Here is a 22,885-nt window from a genome sequence, read left to right as displayed (position 1 = left end):
ACTGGCCTACACACAGAACTGAGTAAATTTGGGCGAGCAGTTCTATTTTCTCTAAAAGACCTGTCACTAGTGGTGGACCCCAGGGTTTAATCCTTCGGCCACTCCTCTTTGGCATTTACTTCTTGAAGGTCAAAGCTACTGTTAAGGGTTTATGGCTGACCAACTTTACAGATGAGTGCAAACTTGGTGCCATCATAAACTCTCCAGAGGAGACCAAGACCCTCCAAGACAGCCTTTTCCGAACCAGTAGCTGGTGACAAAGCCATACACTAAAGCTGAATGTTAAGAAATGTATAATAATATCCTTTGGCAAGCAAGAAGTCCCTTGTAACTATAACATTAACAGCACACCCCTGAAAACTGATTCAGAAGTTAGGGACCTGGGAAACTATGTAGACAACAAACTGTGCTATGATCACCATGTAACCACTATAGTAAGAAAGTGCTTTTTCATTCTACATCTTATTACTAAGGATATGGTATCCATGTCCAGGGATGTGATCATTCCACTGTATTCCACATTCATCAGGCTGATCACAGAATATAATGCCCCCTTTGATATGTAACTATCCAAACATCAGACACAACTAGAATGCTCACAATACTAAGAAAATCAAGGGAATAAACCATAAAAGCTATGCAGACTGCTTTCAACCCTTGTCCTTCTTCTCGGTGTCGCACAGGCTACTGAGGGATGATCTTTGCCTTGCCTGCAGATCCCCAAAATAGCCACTTCTATCAGACCTACTCCACATTCACAAGTCCAATGGGGGAATAAACAAACACTCAAGAGATCTAAATCTATTTTGCAACATAAATAGAACTTGTAGGAGGAACAGATATGTACCACAGAGAATACCACTTCTTTGCAATTATCTTCCTCTCCACAAACAGCAAAATACTTCTCGTAAATTACTCAAACATAATCTAGATGAATGGATGGGTAAATGCAAATTCACCCTTGGTTTCACCCTTGTCCCTCATGAATAAAGACAACTGTAAGTGTGCTGCTCATCTTTGGTTTATTTGTAATTAAAATGTAAGGGCTTAAAACTTCCTAAGAATGTATGACTAGGCTTCAAAAGATCCTCATGGATCAATAGCCTAGTAAGTACCTATAAATGAAGGCTATCTCCCCATACCATACTCAGTGGAGCTAAGTGCATGCACTGCTCTCCACATTACTTTTTCACAAGTGTTAGCAGTGCATATCAGACTGCCTCCCTCCACCCAGGATAGACAAGCCCTTATCAGCTGCTCTTTCCCATCCATCCCTCATGGACTCCTCCGGCTGCTAGGTTATAATGACAAACAGTTTCTAGGCTCACAATAATTACTGAATTTGTCTCTAATTAACACTGTACTCTCTCTTTCCTTCAAAAATTCAATAAAAAAATTAAACATCATTACGACTTCTTTCCCAACAATGTATGGGACATTGTACCTTTCCAGGCTTCTCAACTATTCTTCTCACAGTGTGGAATAATGTGAACTTCTAGTTTTCTGCTAAGTTTCCATGCAAGCAAAGAGATTCCTGGCAGTTGCACTTGGATTACATTTCCGCTGAAAACGGTACCTCTCACCTAAATACATCCAAACTCTTGAAGATAAATGTATCTCTTAACGTCTGTAGATACATTTCTACTCTGATACCACACAGTCTACTGGTGTTTATCAAAATGATTAATAAATACCACAAACGCTGAGGGTGTGTTCCTAGTATTCATGATATGAATAGTTAGAATGTGTATCTCAAGGCAGACAGATTCCTGTTTGCTAGATCATTTTAAGCATTTAAAGCTATATACGCATATATTGCATAACCATTCACAGACCAAAGTATACATGCTTTCAAAATGAGAACATATAGTTAACAGAAAAAAAATGAAATAAAAATAAAGTTGTGACTACATAGGTAACCACAACTCTCACAAGGAAAAAGCAGGTGGGTACCTTGTAGTGGCAGGAAAAGATTCAAATATTCACTGTTTTGAGTGCAAATGTGTTATATCCTTTATCCAGTTTGGTCTCTGACACGATCTTTGGGTGTAGTAGCAAGCCTGATGTATACAAATAGGTGGAGACTCAATTAGTATTACCTCAAAAAATTCTTTAACAAAGCATCTCCTAAGTTTAGACTAACAAACTACCATGTAAAGTTATGTTAAAGTATGGAAAAAAGACCAAATGACCAATGTCATTGATGAAGTCTGTCTGAAGAATGATGCCAAACCTGCAGGAATTCTCATGGACTTGGCCCTTATGGGGCCCTATAGGAGCTTCTTGAACTCATCACCACAAAATGCAATAACTCCAACCAGCCACTTAGAAACAATACGCTTCATCACCAGAACTGTCAGCATTGGGGACAACAGTAACTAATTTCAGAAAGGTGAACACTTCTGTACCACCATGGACTGGTTTAAGGTGTTGGCCTACACATTCCACTTATCTGTAATCACTTTCCGAGCACGTGTTTGTCAACAGGGGCAATGCTAAAAATCCAAAAACAACCCATGGAACCATGACACTTATACAAACACCGATTTATTGAATTAAAGTACTTTTTGTCTCCACAACAGTAGACTTCCTCAGACAAATGACATAAAAGTTTCCTTCATTTAAATACAAGTCAGCTGGCTCTAATTAAAAACATTAAGCCTATCAACATACTCTTTTGCATGACATCACTGAATACAAATCTATGTACAAAATTAAAGAAACAGTCCGCTGTCATCTTTCTTTTAAAATTAATAAATAATTTCACTTATAAATCTGATGCAAGTTATAAAAGTGTGTATGAGTAACTAAACTACATAAATTGTTGTGTTTGGGGAACAATATGTTTAAATATATTTACATTTAAATTTTAATGTTCTCCTAACATATTAAGCTTTTCAGCTTCAAATACACACGATTGAAGTTACTTCATTTAAACCTGGAGGGGTGTAAGAATTCAGTCGGAGTTGCCAGAGAAGCTCCTGCTTCTCTAACAATAAATGTTGGGGGCCTCCTTTTATACTGGCAGGAATTTGACCTATCACTTTGAAAAGAAAGTGATGTGTGGGGTTCTCGATGCACTGCCTAGCTAATGCATTTGTTGAAGTCTTTTTCCGAATATGGTAAGTGTGCTCGTATATTCTTTCCCTTAATCTCCTGTCGGTCTTTCCCACATAAAAAGCTGGGCAGACCTGAGAGGCTGCTAGGTAAACCACAGATCTGGAATTACAACTATATCTACCTTTTACTTCAAATCTAATGGTCCCTCTCTCCAATTTATTTCCTGTTGCTATGCATTTGCAATAATTGCAACTTTCACATTTATAGGTACTTTCTGTTCTACAAAATGACTTGGGGTTCATTTCTAAAATGTTTTTTAGATTCCTACCTTTTCCGTAAACAAGTTGTGGACCATTCCCTAATTTCTCATGGACTTCTTGTTCTGTCACAAACAGATTCCAATTTCTCCTTAAAATACCTTCAATTTCCTTAGCCTCTAGACAAAATGGAGTAATAAAACTAATACTTGGTTTCATCGATGATCGATAATGACTTTACTTTCTGACTGGTAACTCGGTGCTAAATTGTTAGATGGTATCACATCATTAACCTCTTCTACTGGGTGTACAGGGTGGGCAGACATTAGAATTGGTTTATAAAACCCTGTTTTCCTTTTAAATTGCACTTCATCTAAAAGGTCAAGGACTAAACTGTATGGGTAACACCGACTCAAAAACATTTGTTTTAGTGTTTCACATTCATCTAGAAAAGCACAGTCCTCTGTAACCATCCGTGCTGCCCGGACAAACTGGCCTTTCAGCACTGATCTCTTCTGGTGAAACAGATCGAACTCAAAAAATGTAATATGGTATTGGAGTACATTGGTTTACGATGTATTCTGGCCTCAAACCTTTTCTCCTCAGTATTTTTCTTTAACTCCACATCAGTGTGGGTTATGATGATGTCATGATAAGTATGTGTAAAATTGAAGAACTTTTAGTTATGTACTTACCATAACTTTAGATGTTTGGGATCCATCTCGCCTACATTCTGTACTGATGGGTTCGGAGCCGATCCTCGGCTCCGACTCGGCACGCTATACTATAGAGCGAAGTCTCTAATTGGCTGAGCTATTCTACATCCCAGGATGCACCACCACTACTTCCCCAGATCTTGTTTGTCCGCACACATGCACACACTCATAGACAGTTGAAATAACATTGCCAGGTGTTTCAAGATGAAACGGCTAAAGTGAACCGTCCGGTCTCTTCTGATCTCCAAGACAGGGGGAAGGAGGGTGGGTTATTAGGAATGTAGGCGAGATGGATCCCAAACATCTAAAGTTATGGTAAGTACATAACTAAAAGATGTTATGTGATCCTATCTCGCCTACATTCTGTACTGATGGGACAGCGTCCCTAGCACCTGATTCCTGGGTGGCTCACTGGAAAACACTCCTGAGAACTGTGGAACCGAAGGAAGCTCGCCCCCGAGATGCCACATCCAATTTGTAATGAGAAATGAAGGTGTGAGGAGAAGACCAGGTAGCCGCAGCACAAATGTCACTAATGGCAAGCTTGGAATGAAAGGCTGTTGAAGTAGCCTTGTAGAATGAGCTTTCACAGTGGTTGTAAGCTCTCTATTAGAAAGAAGGTAAGTATGACTGATACAGTCTCTGATCCACTTGGCAATAGTGACCTTCGTGACAGCTTTGCCCAATTTATTGTCCGAAAAGGACACAAACAACTGATCTGTTTTCCGTGTTTGGTGTGTCCTATCTAGGTAGAAACGCAATTGCCTGTGAACATCCAATGAATGGAAGATGTATTCCGCTCTGTCTGAGTAATTTGGGAAGAAAACTGGGAGTTCCAATGACAGTTGAAGACAAAAACTAGAACAAACCTTGGGAACAAAGGATGGATTAGGCCTGAGGGATACTCTATCCTTGTGAAAAACCAGGTACGGTGGTTTGACACATAGGGCTTGAAGTTCCGATACTCTTCTGGCTGATGTAATTGCCACCCAAAAAGCAGTCTTCCAAGAAAGAAATTTCAAGTCACAAGTTGCTGCCGGTTCGAAGGGGGAAGAGGTCAAAGCACCTAATACGAAATTAAGATCCCACGGTGGAGCGGGATGAGAAATCAGAGGTCGTAGCAGCCCAGCACCTTTCATGAAGGCTTTGTACAACTTATTGCTCATCAAAGGTGGGTCTATACTTTCATGAAAATTAGAAATAGCTGCCAATTGAACCTTAATGGTAGAGACCGAAGAACCTTGATTGAATAAGGAAGCTAAAAATTTCAAAACTTCTGACACCGGGGCAGTAATGGGATCTAACCCCCGGAGTTGGGCCCAAATGGCGAATCTCTTCCATTTGCTGTTATACATTTTTTTAGTCGAATTCTTGTGGGCCGAGGACAAGATATGTATGACTTCTGAGTCCAAAACCTGGTTCCTGACTATGGTCGGAAGTGGAGGCGCCAAGCTGTTAACCTCAACGAGTGAAGGGACTGATGAAGCTGTCCCGACTGGTGGATCAAGAGGTCTGGAACCTGGTCCAGGAACCATGGACCATCCAGTGCGTATTTCCGAAGAAAAGGCAGCCAGACTTGAGGAGGCCAGTATGGGGCAACTAAAATCATCTTGCACTGCAAGTGAATCGCCTTCTGGATCACCCTGGGAAGAAGGGGAACCAGTGGAAAGGCGTACAGTAGGCCGGTGGGCCAAGCTTGGACTAGGGCGTCCTTGGGAATTCCCCCCCGGAACTGGGGTGAGAGAGAAGAACTGAAGACATTTCGTGTTGAGAGGAGTTGCAAAGAGGTCGCAACAAGGAGTTCCCCATCTTCTGAAGATCTGAGTTGCCACTCTGTCATTCAGAGACCACTCGTGTGGGGAGAGAATAGTTCTGCTCAGTCTGTCGGCTATCACATTGGATCTCCCCGGAATGTGTGTTGCTACCAAGAAACGGTTGGTTGCAATAGCCCAATCCCATACTTTCATGGCCTCTCTGCAAAGGGGGTAGGACCTGGTCCCTCCCTGCTTGTTCAGGTACCAGACTACTGACATGTTGTCGGACTGAATGGCAATCATGCCCTGGGGGAGGTAACTGTGTAGTGCTTGTAGCGATAGAAGCACCGCCCTCATTTCCAGTATGTTGATGTGGAGGAACTCTCGTCGGGTGCCACTTGCCTTGGACTGACCTGCCCAGGTAATGTCCCCCCCACCCCATCTGGGAGGCGTCCGTAGTCAAAGTGGCCACTGGAGGTGGAGAAACGAAGGGTCGCCCCTGATCCAGGTTGGAGGAAAGAAGCCACCAACGGAGGTCCTGTTTGCACGTCTCCGTGATCATAATGAGGTGACTGAGAGGGAGATCCTGATACGACCACTGGACTGACAGGAGCCACTGGAGAATCCTCATGTGCAATCTTGCTAAGGGAACTAGGAGAACGGTAGCCGACATGGAACCCAACAGTTGTAGGACCATCCTGGCTGGGGCTCGGCGTTTGAAGAGCAATGCTCGGACTTGAGATTGTAATATTTCTATCCTCTCTGTAGGAAGATAGACCCACATTTGTTTTGAGTCTATCTCTACTCCGATAAATTGTATGCGCTGAGATGGCAGCAACATAGACTTTTCCCAATTGAAGGTGATTCCTAGGGAGTTGACTAGAGATATAGTGGCTGCTAGGTTCTGTAAGAGTAGACGCCTGGAAGAGGCAGTTAGGAGCCAGTCGTCTAGGTATGGAAACACCTGGAATCCTAGACTTCTCAGGTGAGCAGTCACCACCGCCAAACATTTGGTGAACACCCTGGGGGCTGTAGTGAGACCAAAGGGCAGTGCGCGGAACTGGAAATGACTGTCTCCCAGACTGAAGCGCAAGTGTCTCCTGGACGCCTGATCTATCAGGATATGATAATAGGTGTCCTTGAGATCTATGGAGCACATCCAAACACCTTCCTCCAGCAGCGGGAGAATGGATTGTAAGGTGACCATCCGGAACTTGGACTTCTTGACAGAAAGGTTGAGTTTGCTGAGATCCAAGATGGGCCTCATGTCCCCGGTCTTTTTTGGCACCAAAAAGAATCTTGAGTAAGTCCCTAATCCGGTCTGGTCTTTGGGGACCGGTTGGATGACTCCTTTTTGAAGCAGCTTTGAAATTTCGATGGCTGCGAGATCCCGTTGACTGGGTGGTGGGTCCGGGATTTTCCAGGATGGTGGGGGGGGCTGAGAAAAGGGGATGTTGTAACCTCCGGCAATGATCCGGAGCACCCATCGGTCCTGAGTGATATTCTCCCAGGCCTTTAGGTGCCTCAAAAAACGACCCCCGACTGGCTCCGGAGCGGCGCAGTCGGGCAATCCTTCAGGGATGCTGGAAGGTTGAGGAGCCACGAAAGGACTCGCGGTCTTCAGTGTTGCGGGGGCCTCTGCCGCCTCTGGGACGGCGTCTTCCTGAAAAATTTCCCCCTCCTCTGCCTCTAGAAGGGGGATCATCCTGCTGTGAGGGGTAAGTCTTCTGAGATTTGCGGAACCACATTTTCCCCCCTCTTCTAGCCTTGGGATAAGGCCGGAAGGGAGTGGAAAACCGTGCCCCTATGGCAGTCAAAGTCTTACCCTCTTGTTCACAGCGGGTCAAGGTGTCCTTTACCTTGGGTCCAAACAAGGAGGACCCATCAAAGGGAGCGTCGGCAAAGGAAGACTTGAAGGCCTCCGCAAAATGACACAGGCGGAGACAGGCTTGTCTCCGTAGAGCAACACCTGTACCCGCCGCTCTACTCGGCCCCTCGGCCGCATATGAAATGAGCCTCATGGACGAGTTTGATATTGAAGATAGAGTAGGCAACTGAGAGCTAACCGTCTGGGCCAACTGCTCAGGTAGGTTACCAGAGAGGGTATCTGAAAGTTCCTTGACCAGATCCCTCTGAAGTCTGGTGAAGTGCGTAAGGTAATTCAGAGACCTTAAGGTAAAGGCTGCTGAAGTAAGGGTGCGCTTCACGTACCGATCCATACTCCTGGACTCTTTATTAGGAGGATGGACGGACGTCGAAGCCTCTGCCACATCTTGCTGGGTAGCAGATGCCACCACCAGGGCATCTACGGCCACACCTTTAGATAAGAATTCCTTTTCAGGGGGGGCTGACAGAAATTTATTCGGGCGAGCTGGCACAGGTTCCACAGAATCCGGGTGTTTTCACGCCCTTCGAGAGATCAAATCCAGGAGCTCATTGAAGGGCGGAGACACCCAGGAGGTGAAAGGCTGAGCCCCGAAGGCCTTGAGGAATACCGACTCCTCAGCGGAAGGGGGTTTGGACTGCCAGTCGCCTCGTTGCTTGAGGATTTCTAAGATGTCCACAAAGGAGACATCATCCGAGGACGACTTGGGGGACCCCTCCGCATCATCGAGGTCGGTGTCCGAGGTGAGAGACTCATCAGGCGAGTCAACGTGCTTCCTCTTACACTGTCTCTTCCTGGGAGGTTCCTCCGAAGAAGCCTCGGATGGACCCCCAGGAAGGGAGGAATCCCCAATAGGGGTGACCTCAGGCCCCAGGGCTCCGCTGTCTTGAGACAGGGGGACAACAAAGGAACAAGTCTCCGTGCCAAGGGAAGGTGCCGGAAAGATGGTGGAGGTAGCCAAGGAAGATTTGGCCAAAGCAGTCCTCATGGCCCTGAAAGCCGGACCCCCCCCCGAGTCCTGGGAAGGTCCGACCCCCGAGGCCACAACAGTAGATGGCACTCCCGCAGCCGACACACCGAGAGGGAGGCTCGGAACCGAAAGCATCGGACCCGAAGCGTCACCCCCGGGGCCGACCGAGGAGGTCCGTGTACCGAACTCCGATCCGAAGGTCGGGGTTGGAGTAAGGGTCGGAGCCGACCCGAGAACCTCCACTGGCTCCACCAGCTCCGACTCCAACGGTGCCGAGGCTGTTGGAGGAGGAACCAATATAACAGGGTGGACAATCGGCTCCGGAGCCGACTGGGCTGGAGCCGAGACTAACTTTTGGAAAACTGGAGACTGGAACAGCCTTTGAAGCACCCTGTCTATATCCGAATCGGACATCCTCGAAGACCGAGAAGAGACTGATCGGGCCCGGGTTGACTTCTCCGCTGGTTCCGAAAGACTGGGGGACCGGCTTCGAATAGTCTCAAGCAGTATCGGCGCCGAGGGAGATTCCATCAGCACAGCAATTTCCCTTGGAGCCGACGGGGACTTCAGCGCCGAGGTAGAAGAGTCTGAGCGAGTGACCTTTCTCGGCTCCGAAAGCAATGGCGCCGAAGAAGGTGACCCGCCTCTCGATGCTCGAGCACTCGACTCCGAAGACAGAGGAGTCGAAGCTGGAGGCATCGAGGCAGACCGTTCCGACCTCGGCTCCGAAGTCCGTGGAGCCGACAGAGAAGCCTGCCTTGATTTCTTTGCTGTCGGCTCCGACGGACTGGTCGGAGCCGAAGACTTCTTCTTCCTGGAGGGAGAGGGGGAAGAAGATAAAGCCTCTTCAAAAGAAGGGGTGATGAGCCCTTTTAATATCAATTTGTTTTTCCTCGCTTGGAGGACACGAGAAGAAAAAGCGTGACATACACTACACAACTCTTGAAGGTGTTTAGGGCCTAGGCAATAAACACATAGAGAGTGGTCATCCGTGATTGACATCTTGTACCCACACTTGGTACATTTTTTAAAGCCCGAAGGCCTATGTTCCTTCGACATACCACAAAGACACACACCAAAAATCAAGGTAAACTGAACACACAGAGATGCCAAATCCCTCTAATTTAAACAGGTCAGGCCAATAACTCACACAGGCGAAAAACTGTAACACAGCTCTGGCAGAGCGCGATGGCAAGGCCCCTCTAACTAAAAACGGAACCTTGACAAGTATATGAACAAATACCACACAACAAAAATTTTTGTAGCAAAAAAGGCTCTAAAAATGTCTGAAATAGAGCGTGAGGAAATCCCTACTGATTTAAGCGGGAACCTAACGCTAACAACAAATCCACACAAACTTCAAACTCACACAAACTCCTCAAAAAGCATTTAGTAGCTGTTAAAACAGCTTTTGGTTGAAAAATTAGCAAAATTCTGACAGAAAATTTGTCAGTAAAGAGTACCTAGCTCAGCCAAGTCGAGACCACATCTATTGCTGTCAAGCGGCAATCGAGATCTGGGGGAGTAGTGGTGGTGCATCCTGGGATGCAGAATAGCTCAGCCAATTAGAGACTTCGCTCTATAGTATAGCGTGCCGAGTCGGAGCCGAGGATCGGCTCCGAACCCATCAGTACAGAATGTAGGCGAGGTAGGATCACATAACATCCTAGTACTATTATTTAGGTAGTCTAAGAAGTTCTGGGCTTCGTGTTCAGTGCCCTTGAACAGAATAAAAATGTCATCCAAAAACCTCGTATACATCATTGTTCTTTCAGACCATTCTTCTTTCATAAAAATGGTCCTGTGTTCCCAGTTCGCTAGGACTAGGTTGCATAGCTCCCCCCACATGGCGAACCCATTGCAACACCCACCAACTGTTTGTATATTTCATTATCAAACATTACAGTTGTTATTCAAGATGATATCCATCATTTCCTGAAATAACCTAACTTCTGTGTTGCTTGCACTATGGAATAGCAATCTGTCCACTACCCATTCTATTTCTTCTTCATGTGGAATGGAAAAATATAAGTCCAAAACATCAATTGTTAGGAACCTTACGTCTTCTTGGTACTCAAGTTCATTTATAGCTGTCAAAAAGGACCAAGAGTCTTTACAGACTTGCTTTTCTTTGATCACATACTTCTTCAAAATGGAAGCCACATATCTGGCACAAGCGTATGTAATAGAACCCCTAGCATTTACCAATGCCCTCATTGGTGGATTAAGTTGGTCTTTATGTACTTTAGGTAAACCAAATAAAGTCGGGGTTTTGGACTTAAGCTGGTCAAATAATTAAAGGTCTCTATGTCAATCAAGCTTTCAATGAACAAATCATTGAAAAAGTTATGAATCCTTTTGTATGCTCCATTCATTTCATTAATGCTTGATTTACCATATGTATTACTGTCCAACACAGTCTGCATCCTTGACTTATAGTCATCAGTATCCATGACAACCAGCCCACCTCCTTTATCTGGTTTGAGTACATGTACAGGCAAATCTTTAATTGAATTTAAGGCTTCAATTCCTTTTTCATCAAGGTTGTTCGACTTCACTTTTCTGTTGTTTCTCTGTAGGTGCCTCAAATTGACCTCGCACAGATGTTCAAATAAAGTTAATAAAGGGTGCATTGGTGGGTTAAATGTACTAGATAACCTTAATTTGTCATTCATTTGAACGCTCTTGCCAAAAAGTAAAGAAAGGTTCAACTTTCGAGTGTATAGTTTAAGGTCAATTAAAGTATCTGGTAATCTGAAGTGGTAGTCAGGCACAAAATTCAAGCCCCTACTAAAGATTTCACATAGTTCAGGGTCTAGATTAAAGTTTGAAAAGTTGTAAATTTTAAAATCACCACTTGCCTTGAGTAAAACAGTAGGTTTTGCTGTTACCTGATTAATTTGTTCTCTTCCTTCCTGGCCCCCCTTCCCCCTCGTGTTGTATTTGGGTCTGTGGTTCTGGCCGTTGTTGGAAAAAGAAGTTTGTTCTTGTGAAAAGTTGTTATCTTGTACCCTGTTCTCAATGCAGTTCCCCTGATTGAGGGGTGAATGATTGACATCTTCTGACCTTTCTACCCAGTTATTCACTCTTTGCTGAACATCTGGTTGTAGCGAAGATGTATCAGACAAATGACACCCTCTATCCTGCCTACAAGCTGAGGTTCCTGGTAAACCAGTAAACTTTCTAGCTTGTGATGGTGGTGGTTTAGGGTAGGCTACACCATTTTTGTAGTCATTGATGTCTCTTCTAAGTTTCTTCACTTTAATTTTGGCATTTTTAGCTATCTGTTGTTCGATAGAGGTAAAAACTCTTTTATATTCAAATTGGTACCTTAAAAAGTCGTTGCATGCTCTAAATTCCAGGTTTAAGTTAGAGATATCATTAGTTAAATTATCAATGGAAACTTATGTTTACTCATTAATTCCATTAATTTGAAGCCGTGTTTGTTGAATAAATCTATTAAGTCAAAGAAGAAGGGTGTACTTGCTTCCAACCCCAACGGGTATTGCCAAGATCAAAGTCCCTTCGGTACAATCCCTTCCTTTTTACATTCTTCAAAGTACCGAATTTCTAGTTGTAACTTCTTTGCTTTTAAGGATTTTTGGTCCAAATCTTTTAGTAAGGCAACAAGCGGTCTATTTCCTTCTGACAATGGCTCCCTTACGTTGTTCTGTAAATTGCCATGCAAGGCTGGTTGTTCACTTAACCATGAAGTGACATCAGGAAGTCCTATGACATCCGAAGAAAGGGCATTTAAACTGCTACCCGATGTTCGACTTCCAATACTGAGAACCCCTCCAGTTATATCTTGATCAGCTCTCAAAGTTCCGTTACTGTTTAACGGCTGCCTTATTTCAGAATGTGTTGCCGATTCAGCTGCTCTATTCTGTCAGCTAGTTGCAAGTGCACTCTCCTGCCGGTTAGTTACAAAAGCAGTTTGTGTAATTAAATCCATACGTGATGACAGCGAATCTAATCTCTCATTGAGAGAAAAAATAAGAGATGCCAAGTTGTTAGTTTCTCCGCTGTTGGACAGTGGAATAGAAGTAGAATCCAACAGTGATTCTAAAGTGTTCTTTTCAAAGTGATAGGTCAAGTTCCTGCCAGTATAAAAGGAGGCCCCCAACATTTACTGTTAGAGAAGCAGGAGCTTCTCTGGCAACTCCGACTGAATTCTTACACCCCTCCAGGTTTAAATGAAGTAACTTCAATCGTGTGTATTTTGAAGCTGAAAAGCTTAATACGTTAGGAAAACATTAAAATTTAAATTTAAATATATTTAAACATATTGTTCCCCAAACACAACAATTTATGTAGTTTAGTTACACATACATACTTTTATAACTTGCATCAAATTTATAAGTGAAATTATTTATTTACTTTAAAAGAAAGATGACAGCAGACTGTTTCTTTAATTTTGTGTATAGATTTGTACATAGATTTGTATTCAGTGATGTCATGCAAAAGAGTATGTTGATAGGCTTAATGTTTTTAATTAGAGCCAGCTGACTTGTATTTTAATGAAGGAAACTTTTAGGTCATTTGTCTGAGGAAGTCTACTATCGTGGAGACGAAAAGCGCTTTACTTCAATAAATCGGTGTTTGTATAAGTGTCGTGGTTCCAGTGGTCGTTTTTTGGATTTTTGGTATTGTTTCTGTGTCTTGGATTACTTGGTTTGTTTGCGTATGGCTACTGGCAGCTCGAGCAACACTTTAGAATCACCGTTGGATTCTACTTCTATTCCACTGTCCACCAGCGGAGAAACTAACAACTTGGCATCTCTTATTTTTTCTCTCAGTGAGAGATTGGATTTGCCGTCAGCACGTATGGATTTAATTACACAAACTGCTTTTGTAACTAACCGGCAGGAGAGTGCACTTGCAACTAGCCGACAGAATAGAGCAGCTGAATCGGCAACACAGTCTGAAATGACTTCTTTGACTTAATAGATTTATTCAAAAAACATGGCTTTAAATTAATGGAATGAATGAGTAAACATTATAAGTTTACCACTGATAATTTAACTAATGATATCTCTAACTTAAACCTGGAAATTAGAGCACACAACAACTTTTTAAGGTACCAATTTGAATATAAAAGAGTTTTTACCTCTATCGAACAACAGATAGCTAAAAATGTCAAAATTAAAGTGAAGAAACTTAGAAGAGACATCAATGACTACAAAAATGGTGTAGCCTACCCTAAACCACCACCATCACAAGCTAGGAAGTTCACTGGTTTACCAAGAACCTCAGCTTGTAGGCAGGATAGAGGGTGTCATTTCTCTGATACATATACGTTACAACCAGATGTTCGACAAAGAGTGAATAACTGGGTAGAAGGGTCAGAAGATGTCAATCATTCACCCCACAGTCGGGAGAACAGCGTTGAGAATAGGGTACAAGACAACAACTTTTCACAGGAACAAACTTTTTTCCAACAACGGCCAGAACCACAGACCCAAATACAACATGAGGGGGAAGGGGGCCAGGAAGGAAGAGAACAAATTAATCAGGTAACAGCAAAACCTACTGTTTTACTCAACGTAAGTGGAGATTTTAAAATTTACAACTTTTCAAACTTTGATCTAGACCCTGAACTATGTGAAATCTTTAGTAGGGGCTTGAATTTTGTACCTGACCACCACTTCAGATTACCAGATACTTTAATTGACCTTAAACTATACACTCGAAAGTTGAACCTTTCTTTACTTTTTGGCAAGAGCGTTTAAATGAATGACAAATTAAGGGTATCTAGTTCATTTAACCCATCAATGCACCCTTTATTAACTTTATTCGAACATCTGTGCGAGGTCGATTTGAGGCACCTACAGAGAAACAACAGAAAAGTGAAGTCGAACAACCTTGATGAAAAAGGAATTGAAGCCTTAAATTCAATTAAAGATTTGCCTGTACGTGTACTCAAACCAGATAAAGGAGGTGGGCTGGTTGTCATGGATACTGATGACTATAAGTCAAGGATGGAGACTGTGTTGGGCAGTAATACATATGGTAAATCAAGCATTAATGAAACGAATGGAGCATACAAAATGATTCATAACTTTTTCAATGATTTGTTCATTGAAAGCTTGACTGACACAGACACCTTTAATTATTTTAACAGCTTAAGTCCAAAAACCCCGACTTGATTTGGTTTACCTAAAGTACATAAAGACCAACTTAATCCACCAATGAAGGCATTGGTAAATGCTAGGGGTTCTATTACCTACGCTTATGCCAAATATATGGATTTAATTTTGAAGAAGTATGTCATCAAAGAAAAGCAAGTCTGTAAAGACTCTTGGTCCTTTTTGACAGCTATAAACAAACTCAAGTAGCAAGAAGATGTAAGGTTCCTGACAACTGATGTTATGGACTTATATTTTTCCATTCCACATGAAGAAGGAATAGAATGGTTAGTGGACAGATTGCTATTCCATAGTGCAAGCAACACAGAAGTTAGGTTATTTCAGGAAATGATGGATATCATCTTGAATAACAACTTTGTAATGTTTGATAATGAAATATACAAACAGTTGGTGGGTGTTGCAATGGGTTCGCCATGTGGGGGGAGCTATGCCAACCTAGTCCTAGCGAACTGGGAACACAGGACCATTTTTATGAATGAAGAATGGTCTGAAAGAAGAATGATGTATACAAGGTTTTTGGATGACATTTTTATTCTGTTCAAGGGCACTGAACACGAAGCCCAGAACTTTTTAGACTACCTAAATAATAGTCCTAGGTTCTTCAATTTTACACATACTTATCATGACAACATTATAACCTACCTTGATGTAGAGTTAAAGAAAAATACTGAGGAGAAAAGGTTTGAGGCCAGAATACATCGTAAACCAATGTACTCCAATACCATATTACATTTTTTGAGTTCCATCTGTTTCACCAGAAGAGATCAGTGCTGAAAGGCCAGTTTGTCCGGGCAGCATGGATGGTTACAGAGGACTGTGCTTTTCTAGATGAATGTGAAACACTAAAACAAATGTTTTTGAGTTGGTGTTACCCATACAGTTTAGTCCTTGACCTTTTAAATGAAGAGCAGTATAAAAGGAAAACAGGGTTTTATAAACCAATTCTAATGTCTGCCCACCCTGTACACCCAGTAGAGGAGATTAATGATGTGATACCATCTAACAATTTAGCACCGAGTTACCAGTCAGAAAGTAGAGTCATCATCGATCATCGATGAAACCAAGTATTAGTTTTATTACTCCATTTTGTCTAGAGGCTAAGGAAATTGAAGGTATTTTAAGGAGAAATTGGAATCTGTTTGTGACAGAACAAGAAGTCCATGAGAAATTAGGGAATGGTGAACAACTTGTTTACAGAAAAGGTAGGAATCTAAAGAACATTTTAGAAATGGACCGCAAGTCATTTTGTAGAATAGAAGGTACCTATAAATGACAAAGTTGCAATTATTGCAAATCCATAGCAACATGAAATAAATTGAAGATAGGTACCAGTAGATTCGAAGTAAAAGGTAGATACAGTTGTAATTCCAGATCTGTGGTTTACCTAGCAGCCTGTCAGGCCTGCCCAGCTTTTTATGTGGGAAAAACTGACAGGAGATTAAGGGAAAGAATATACGAGCACACTTACCATATTCGGAAAAATACTTCAACAAATGCATTAGCTAGGCATTGCATCGAGAACCCCACACATCACTTTCTTTTCAAAGTGATAGGTCAAGTTCATGCCAGTATAAAAGGAGGCCCCCAACATTTATTGTTAGAGAAGCAGGAGCTTCTCTGGCAACTCCGACTGAATTCTTACACCCCTCCAGGTTTAAATGAAGTAACTTAAACCGTGTGTACTTTGAAGCTGAAAAGCTTAATACATTAGGAGAACATTAAAATTTAAATTTAAATATATTTAAACATATTCTTCCCCAAACACAACAATTTATGTAGTTTAGTTACACATACACACTTTTATAACTTGCATCAAATTTATAAGTGAAATTATTTATTTATTTTAAAAGAAAGATGACAGCGGACTGTTTCTTTTTGTGTATAGATTTGTACATAGATTTGTATTCAGTGATGTCATGCAAAAGAGTATGCTGATAGGCTTAATGTTTTTAATTAGAGCCAGCTGACTTGTATTTAAATGAAGGAAACTTTTACGTCATTTGTCTGAGGAAGTCTACTACTGTGGAGACGAAAAGTGCTTTACTTCAATAAATCGGTGTTTGTGTGTCAAGGTTTCAATGGTCGTTTTTGGATTTTTGGTATTGTTTCTGTGTCTTGGATTAACAGGGGCAACGCTGTCATGCAAAAGTGTTAAGAACTCTGGTTTCCTTGTCTGTTCCTGTATCACACTACCTAGATGTTGTCTGAAACTACCTAAACTATCTAAAGACTCCCTTAAATATTACAACTTTCAAGAAATCTCTAGATGCCACAGATAATGCTAACATCTTGAGGTCTATGGAAGTGCTGCATGTTCCAGAGAACATTTGTGTACAGAAAAGACTCCACATTAGCTCCCGATCCTGGTCAGTGCAGCCACTGTCAACACTGGAACAGAAAGCATTTCTAAAATGTTTGACCAACTTTGTATGAAATGCAGTAATCTACTACTAAAGCCCCATGATCAAAGGAAGAATCAGAAGGAAAGACCTGTTCAACTGATATCACACTGGATCCTACAAATTCCTGGACTACAAATGAAACCTCCTCGTGTACAGCCTTTCATCCTGTATCAGGAAAATGCTGGTAAATAAATATCCAAGAATCCTCGAGAACTCTCAGCCTTGCAGGTCTTTACAGACCCTGAAAGCAAGCTAACATTTTCTGAATCAAAACTGTCCTCAACTTACAGCCAGCTCCATGGCACAGAGGGACAAAGCATTGACTATGGCCCAGATGTCCCAGGACTGAAGGGACAGATGGCTAATGGATCATCCAGGAAGGGGTGGAGTGAGTGAACAAATCAATGCAAGCTCATATATCTTATGAGGAAGGGAGTCAAACCCACCAGCTAATGCACTGTTTCCCAGTGGAGGCCAAAGAAAAAGCAGAAGCATGAAGGACTGTGAGGTATTCCTAAATAATCAATCTGTGCTTGTGCCGTATAGCTGGATTAAGATGTTTATGTGGGAGCATACAGAGATCATCAGTCTTTTATTGCAGGTTCCTCCCAGGTAGTGCATACATCAGAAATATCGTGGGGGTAGATCTGGCTACTTTGAAGTCTGAAATCTTTTAGTTATGTACTCACCATAACTTCAGATGTTTGGGATCCATCTCGCCTACATTCTGACTGATGGGTTCGGAGCCGATCCCTCGGCTCCGACTCGGCACGCTTATGCCAAAGAGCGAAGTCTCTAATTGGCTGAGCTTACTATATCCCAGGATGCACCACTACCAGTCCCCCAGATCTAGTTTGTCCGCATACATGCACACATGCACGCCCTGCTTATATAACATCGTCAGATGAAACAAGATAAACAGTAAAACTCAAAACCGTTCAATCTCTTCTGATCTCCAAGGCAGGCGGAAGGAGGGTGGGTTTTAGGAGAGTGGACGAGATGGATCCCAAACATCTGAAGTTATGGTGAGTACATAACTAAAAGATGTTATGTGATCCTATCTCGCCTACATTCTGACTGATGGGACAGCGTCCCTAGCACCTAAATCCTGGGTGGCTCACTGGAAAACACTCCTGAGTACCGTGGAACCAAATGATGCTCGTCCTTTAGATGCCACATCCAATTTGTAGTGGGAAATGAAAGTGTGCGGATTGGACCAAGTAGCCGCAGCACAAATTTCCGATATAGCGAGCTTGGAATGAAAAGCTATAGAAGTAGCCATAGCTCTGGTAGAATGAGCTTTGATAGATGTTGTAAGTTGCTTATTCGAAGAAGAATAAGCCTGAGTTATGCAATCTCTGATCCATTTGGAGATAGTAGCTTTTGTGATGGTTTGTCCCAATTTATTATCTGAGAAGGACACAAACAACTGGTCTGACTTACGAAGTTGCTGAGTCCTGTCTAAATAAAAGCGTAATTGCCTGTGAACATCCAATTTATGGAGAGTGTATTCTGCTTCATTGGAGAATTTTGGGAAGAAAACTGGTAGCTCTAGAGATTGTTGGAGACAGAAACTAGAACAGACCTTTGGGACAAAGGATGGATTAGGCCTAAGTGATACTCTATCCTTGTGGAAAATCAAGTACGGTGGCTTAATAGACAGGGCTTGAAGCTCTGAAACTCTTCTTGCAGAAGTAATTGCAACTAAGAAGGCAGTTTTCCAAGACAGATATTTTAACTCACATGTAGCAGCCGGTTCGAAAGGGGAAGATGTTAATGCGTGAAGCACCAAATCAAGATCACGGAGGCAGGATGAAAAATTGGGGTCTTAATAGGCCGCACCTTTAATGAAAGTTTTGCATAGTCTGCTGCTCATCAACGGAGGATCCATGGATTCGTGGAATTTAGAGATAGCCGCTAGTTGGACTTTAATAGTAGAGACAGAAGATCCTTGATTAAACAGGGATGTTAAGAATTTCAAAACCTCTGGGACAGGAGCAGTGATAGTGTCTAAGCCCTTGAGTTGAGCCCAGATAGCAAACCTCTTCCACTTACTGAGGTACAATTTGTTAGTGGTGGGTTTGTGGGCCGAAGATAAAATGTGAACAACTTCCGGGTCTAGTGTGTGCCTTCTGACTAAAGTCGGAAGGGGAGGAGCCAAGCTGTCAATTTCAAAGATCGAAGGGACTGATGCTGATGTCCCGACTGATGAATTAGCAGGTCCGGAATTAGGTCTAAAGTCCACGGATCGTCCACCGCATGCTTCTTCAGGTAAGGAAACCATACCTGACGAGGCCAGTATGGGGCAATCAGTATCATTACGGACCCCAATTGAGAAGCTTTTGAATGACTTTGGAGAAGTGGAATCGGAGGAAAGGCATAAAGTAGCCCTGTTGGCCAAGGTTGTGCTAGAGCATCCATAGCTGGTACTCCCTGATGTGGGATCAAGGAGAAGAACCTTTGGCACTTGGTGTTTAGTGGAGTTGCAAATAGGTCGCAGCACAGCGTCCCCCATCTCCTGAAAACCTGAGCTGCTACAGTTTGGTTTAGAGACCACTCGTGAGGAGAGAGAATTGTCCTGCTCAATTTGTCTGCCAATATATTTGACCTTCGGGATGTGGGTCGCTACCAAGAAGCGGTTGGTAGCTACAGCCCATTCCCACACTCTCATGGCCTCTCTGCAAAGGGGGTACGATCTGGTCCCTCCTTGTTTGTTCAGATACCAGACCACCGACATGTTGTCTGTGTGGATGGCGATGATGCCCTGAGGAAGAAACTTGTGTAAGGCCTGTAGGGATAGAAGTACAGCCCTCATCTCCAACACGTTGATGTGGAGAAGAGCTTCGTCTGGAAGCCAGGAGCCCTGAACTAGCCTGCCCAGACAATGCCCCCCCCCACCCTATCTGGGAGGCATCTGTCGCCAGGGTAACCACTGGAGAGGGAAAACAAAGGGCTTCCTTGATTCAAATTGGATGTCTGAAGCCACCAGCGAAGGTCCCGTTTGCATATTTCCGTAATCATGATGTGATGATTGAGGGAAGATCCTGAAAGGACCATTGAGTTGACAATAGCCACTGAAGAATCCTCATGTGCAATCTTGCCAGAGGAACTAAAAGAACCGTGGCAGACATTGAGCCTAAAACTTGTAGAACCATCCTGGCTGGGGCTTTGGATCTCGAGATCAGAGCTTGAACTTGGCCCTGTAAAGTTTGGATCCTTTCGGCAGGAAGAAAGACGCCCATCAATCTTGAGTCTATCTCTGCTCCTATGAACCTTATGCGTTGAGAGGGCAGCAAGACAGACTTTGACCAATTGAATGTAATCCCCAGGGTAATACCCAGGAGATGGTGGCTTTGAGGTTGTCCATTAGTAGATGCCTGGTGGTGGCAGTCAGGAGCCAGTCGTCCAGATAGGGAAACACTTGGAATCCAAGACTTCCCAGGTGAGCCGTCACTACTGCCAAACACTTGGTGAACACCCTGGGGGCTGTGGTGAGACCAAAGGGCAGAGCGCAAAATTGGTAATGACTGACTCCCAGGCTGAAGCGCAGATACCTCCTGGACGCCTGATGTATCGGTATGTGATAATAAGCGTCCTTGAGGTCTATGGAGCACATCCAAACATCCTTCTCCAACAATGGGAGAATGGATTGTAACATGACCATTCGGAATTTGGATTTCGTGACGGATTGGTTCAGTCTGCTGAGATCCAATATTGGTCTCAGGTCTCCTGTCTTTTTTGGCACTAAAAAGAACCTGGAGTAATTTCCTGATCCGATCTGGTCTGTGGGGACCGGTTGGATGACTCCTTTTCCTAGCAGCTTTAAAGCTTCTGCGGCTGCCATTTCCCTTTGACTGGGTGGTGGGTCCGGGATTCTTTTGGACGGTGGGGGTGAGTATGTGAATGGGATGGTGTAACCTCCGGCAATGATCCGAAGCACCCATCTGTCCTGAGTGATTGACTCCCAGGCTTTTAGGTGCTTGGCAAAACGACACCCGACTGGCTCGAGCAGCACAGCCGGGCAATCCCTCATGGCGTGTGGGAGGCTGAAGAGTCACGAAAGGACTCGCGGTCTCCAGAATTGCGGGCCCTCTGCCGCCTCTGGGACGGCGTCTCCCTGAAAAATTTCCCGTCCTCTGCCTCTGGAAGGGAATCTTCCTGCTGTTGGGAGAAAAACTTACGAGACTTGGAACCACATTTCCCCCTCCTTTAGCCTTGGGGTAAGGCCGAAGGGAGTGGAATAACGGGCACCTACGGCAGATAAAGTTTTTCCCTCTTGCTCACAGCGGGTAAGGGTGTCTTTAACCTTGGGTCCAAACAAGGAGGACCCATCAAAGGGAGCGTCGTGAAGGAAGACTTGAAGGCCTCCGAAACTGACACAAGCGGAGCCAGGCTTGTCTCCGTAGAGCCACACCTGTGCCTGCCGCTCTACCTGCCCCTTCGGCCGCATAGGAAATGAGCCTCATGGACGAGTTAGAAATTGGCGTAAGGATAGCCAACTGAGAGCTAACCGACTGGGCTAGCTGCTCAGGTAGGTTACCGAGAGGAATCTGACAACTCCTTGACCAGATCCCTCTGAAGCCTGGTAAAATGTGCCAAATAATTCAGAGACCTTAAAGTAAAGGCCGCTGAAGTCAGGGTGCGCTTCCCGTACCTGTCCATACTCCTAGACTCCTTATTAGGAGGATGGACGGACGTTGAAGCCTCTGCCACGTCCTGTTGTGTAGCAGATGCCACCACCATGGCATCTACAGCCACACCTTTAGTGAGGAACTCCTTCTCGGGGGGAGCGGACAAAAATTTATTTGGACGAGAAGGGACTGGTTCCACGGTATCTGGATGTTCCCACGCCCTTCGACAAACTAAATCCAGAAGCTCGTCGAAGGGCGGAGACACCCAGGAGGCGGAGGGCTGAGCCCCAAAGGCCTTGAGGAGCACTGACTCATCAGCAGAGGGGGGTTTGGATATCCAGCCGCCTCGTTGTTTGAGGATCTCTAAGATGTCTTTAACAAATCCAAACACACACAATGTGAAGAATAGCTGTTAAAACAGCTTTTTAATACAAAAACAGCAAAAAACTGACAGAAAAAGTTAGTTAAAATAACTACTCAGCTCAGCCAGCTCGAGACCACGTCTTCGCAGGTTAGCGGCAAACGAGATCTGGGGGACTGGTAGTGGTGCATCCTGGGATATAGTAAGCTCAGCCAATTAGAGACTTCGCTCTTTGGCAAAAGCGTGCCGAGTCGGAGCCGAGGGATCGGCTCCGAACCCATCAGTCAGAATGTAGGCGAGATAGGATCACATAACATCAAATTTTTTCTGCTACTTATTACCAAAATCTACTTTACTCTGCACTGCCTTACTTAGAAGAGCACAAGTTGGTCTGGAAGTAACATCACAGAGAGGGATGGTAAAGGAACAAAGGAGAATATTTACACCACTGAGAAAAAGATCTCCCAACAATTCAGTTATCTGGGATCTCATTCCCCACAAAGAGGTTCCATGCATATCAAAAAGGTATGCAATGGAAAACCTTGAAACGCACACTTCGAAATAAAGAATGTTTAGAAGCTATACCCCACAAACATTCAAAACAGACTCTTACCCATCTTCACATGGCAACCACACCAGCATAGTAGGCACACAATAGATTTCATAATCATATATTATATGTATTAACCACAAATTTAAA

General features: G+C 43.6%; 1 protein-coding gene across 2 annotated transcripts in view; it reads right to left on the bottom strand.

Annotated features, from left to right (window-relative positions):
• NMRK1 (nicotinamide riboside kinase 1) overlaps positions 1–22,885 on the bottom strand; it is a 785,964-nt gene that overhangs the window by 718,920 nt on the left and 44,159 nt on the right. The gene's annotated exons all lie outside the window — the stretch shown is intronic.

Source organism: Protopterus annectens, chromosome 2.part0, assembly GCF_019279795.1.
Source record: "Protopterus annectens isolate FY-2018-M chromosome 2.part0, PAN1.0, whole genome shotgun sequence".
Lineage (NCBI taxonomy): Eukaryota > Metazoa > Chordata > Ceratodontiformes > Protopteridae > Protopterus > Protopterus annectens.
The sequence above is the reverse complement of the archived record's forward strand: the minus strand, read 5'-3'. Positions and strand labels throughout refer to the sequence as shown.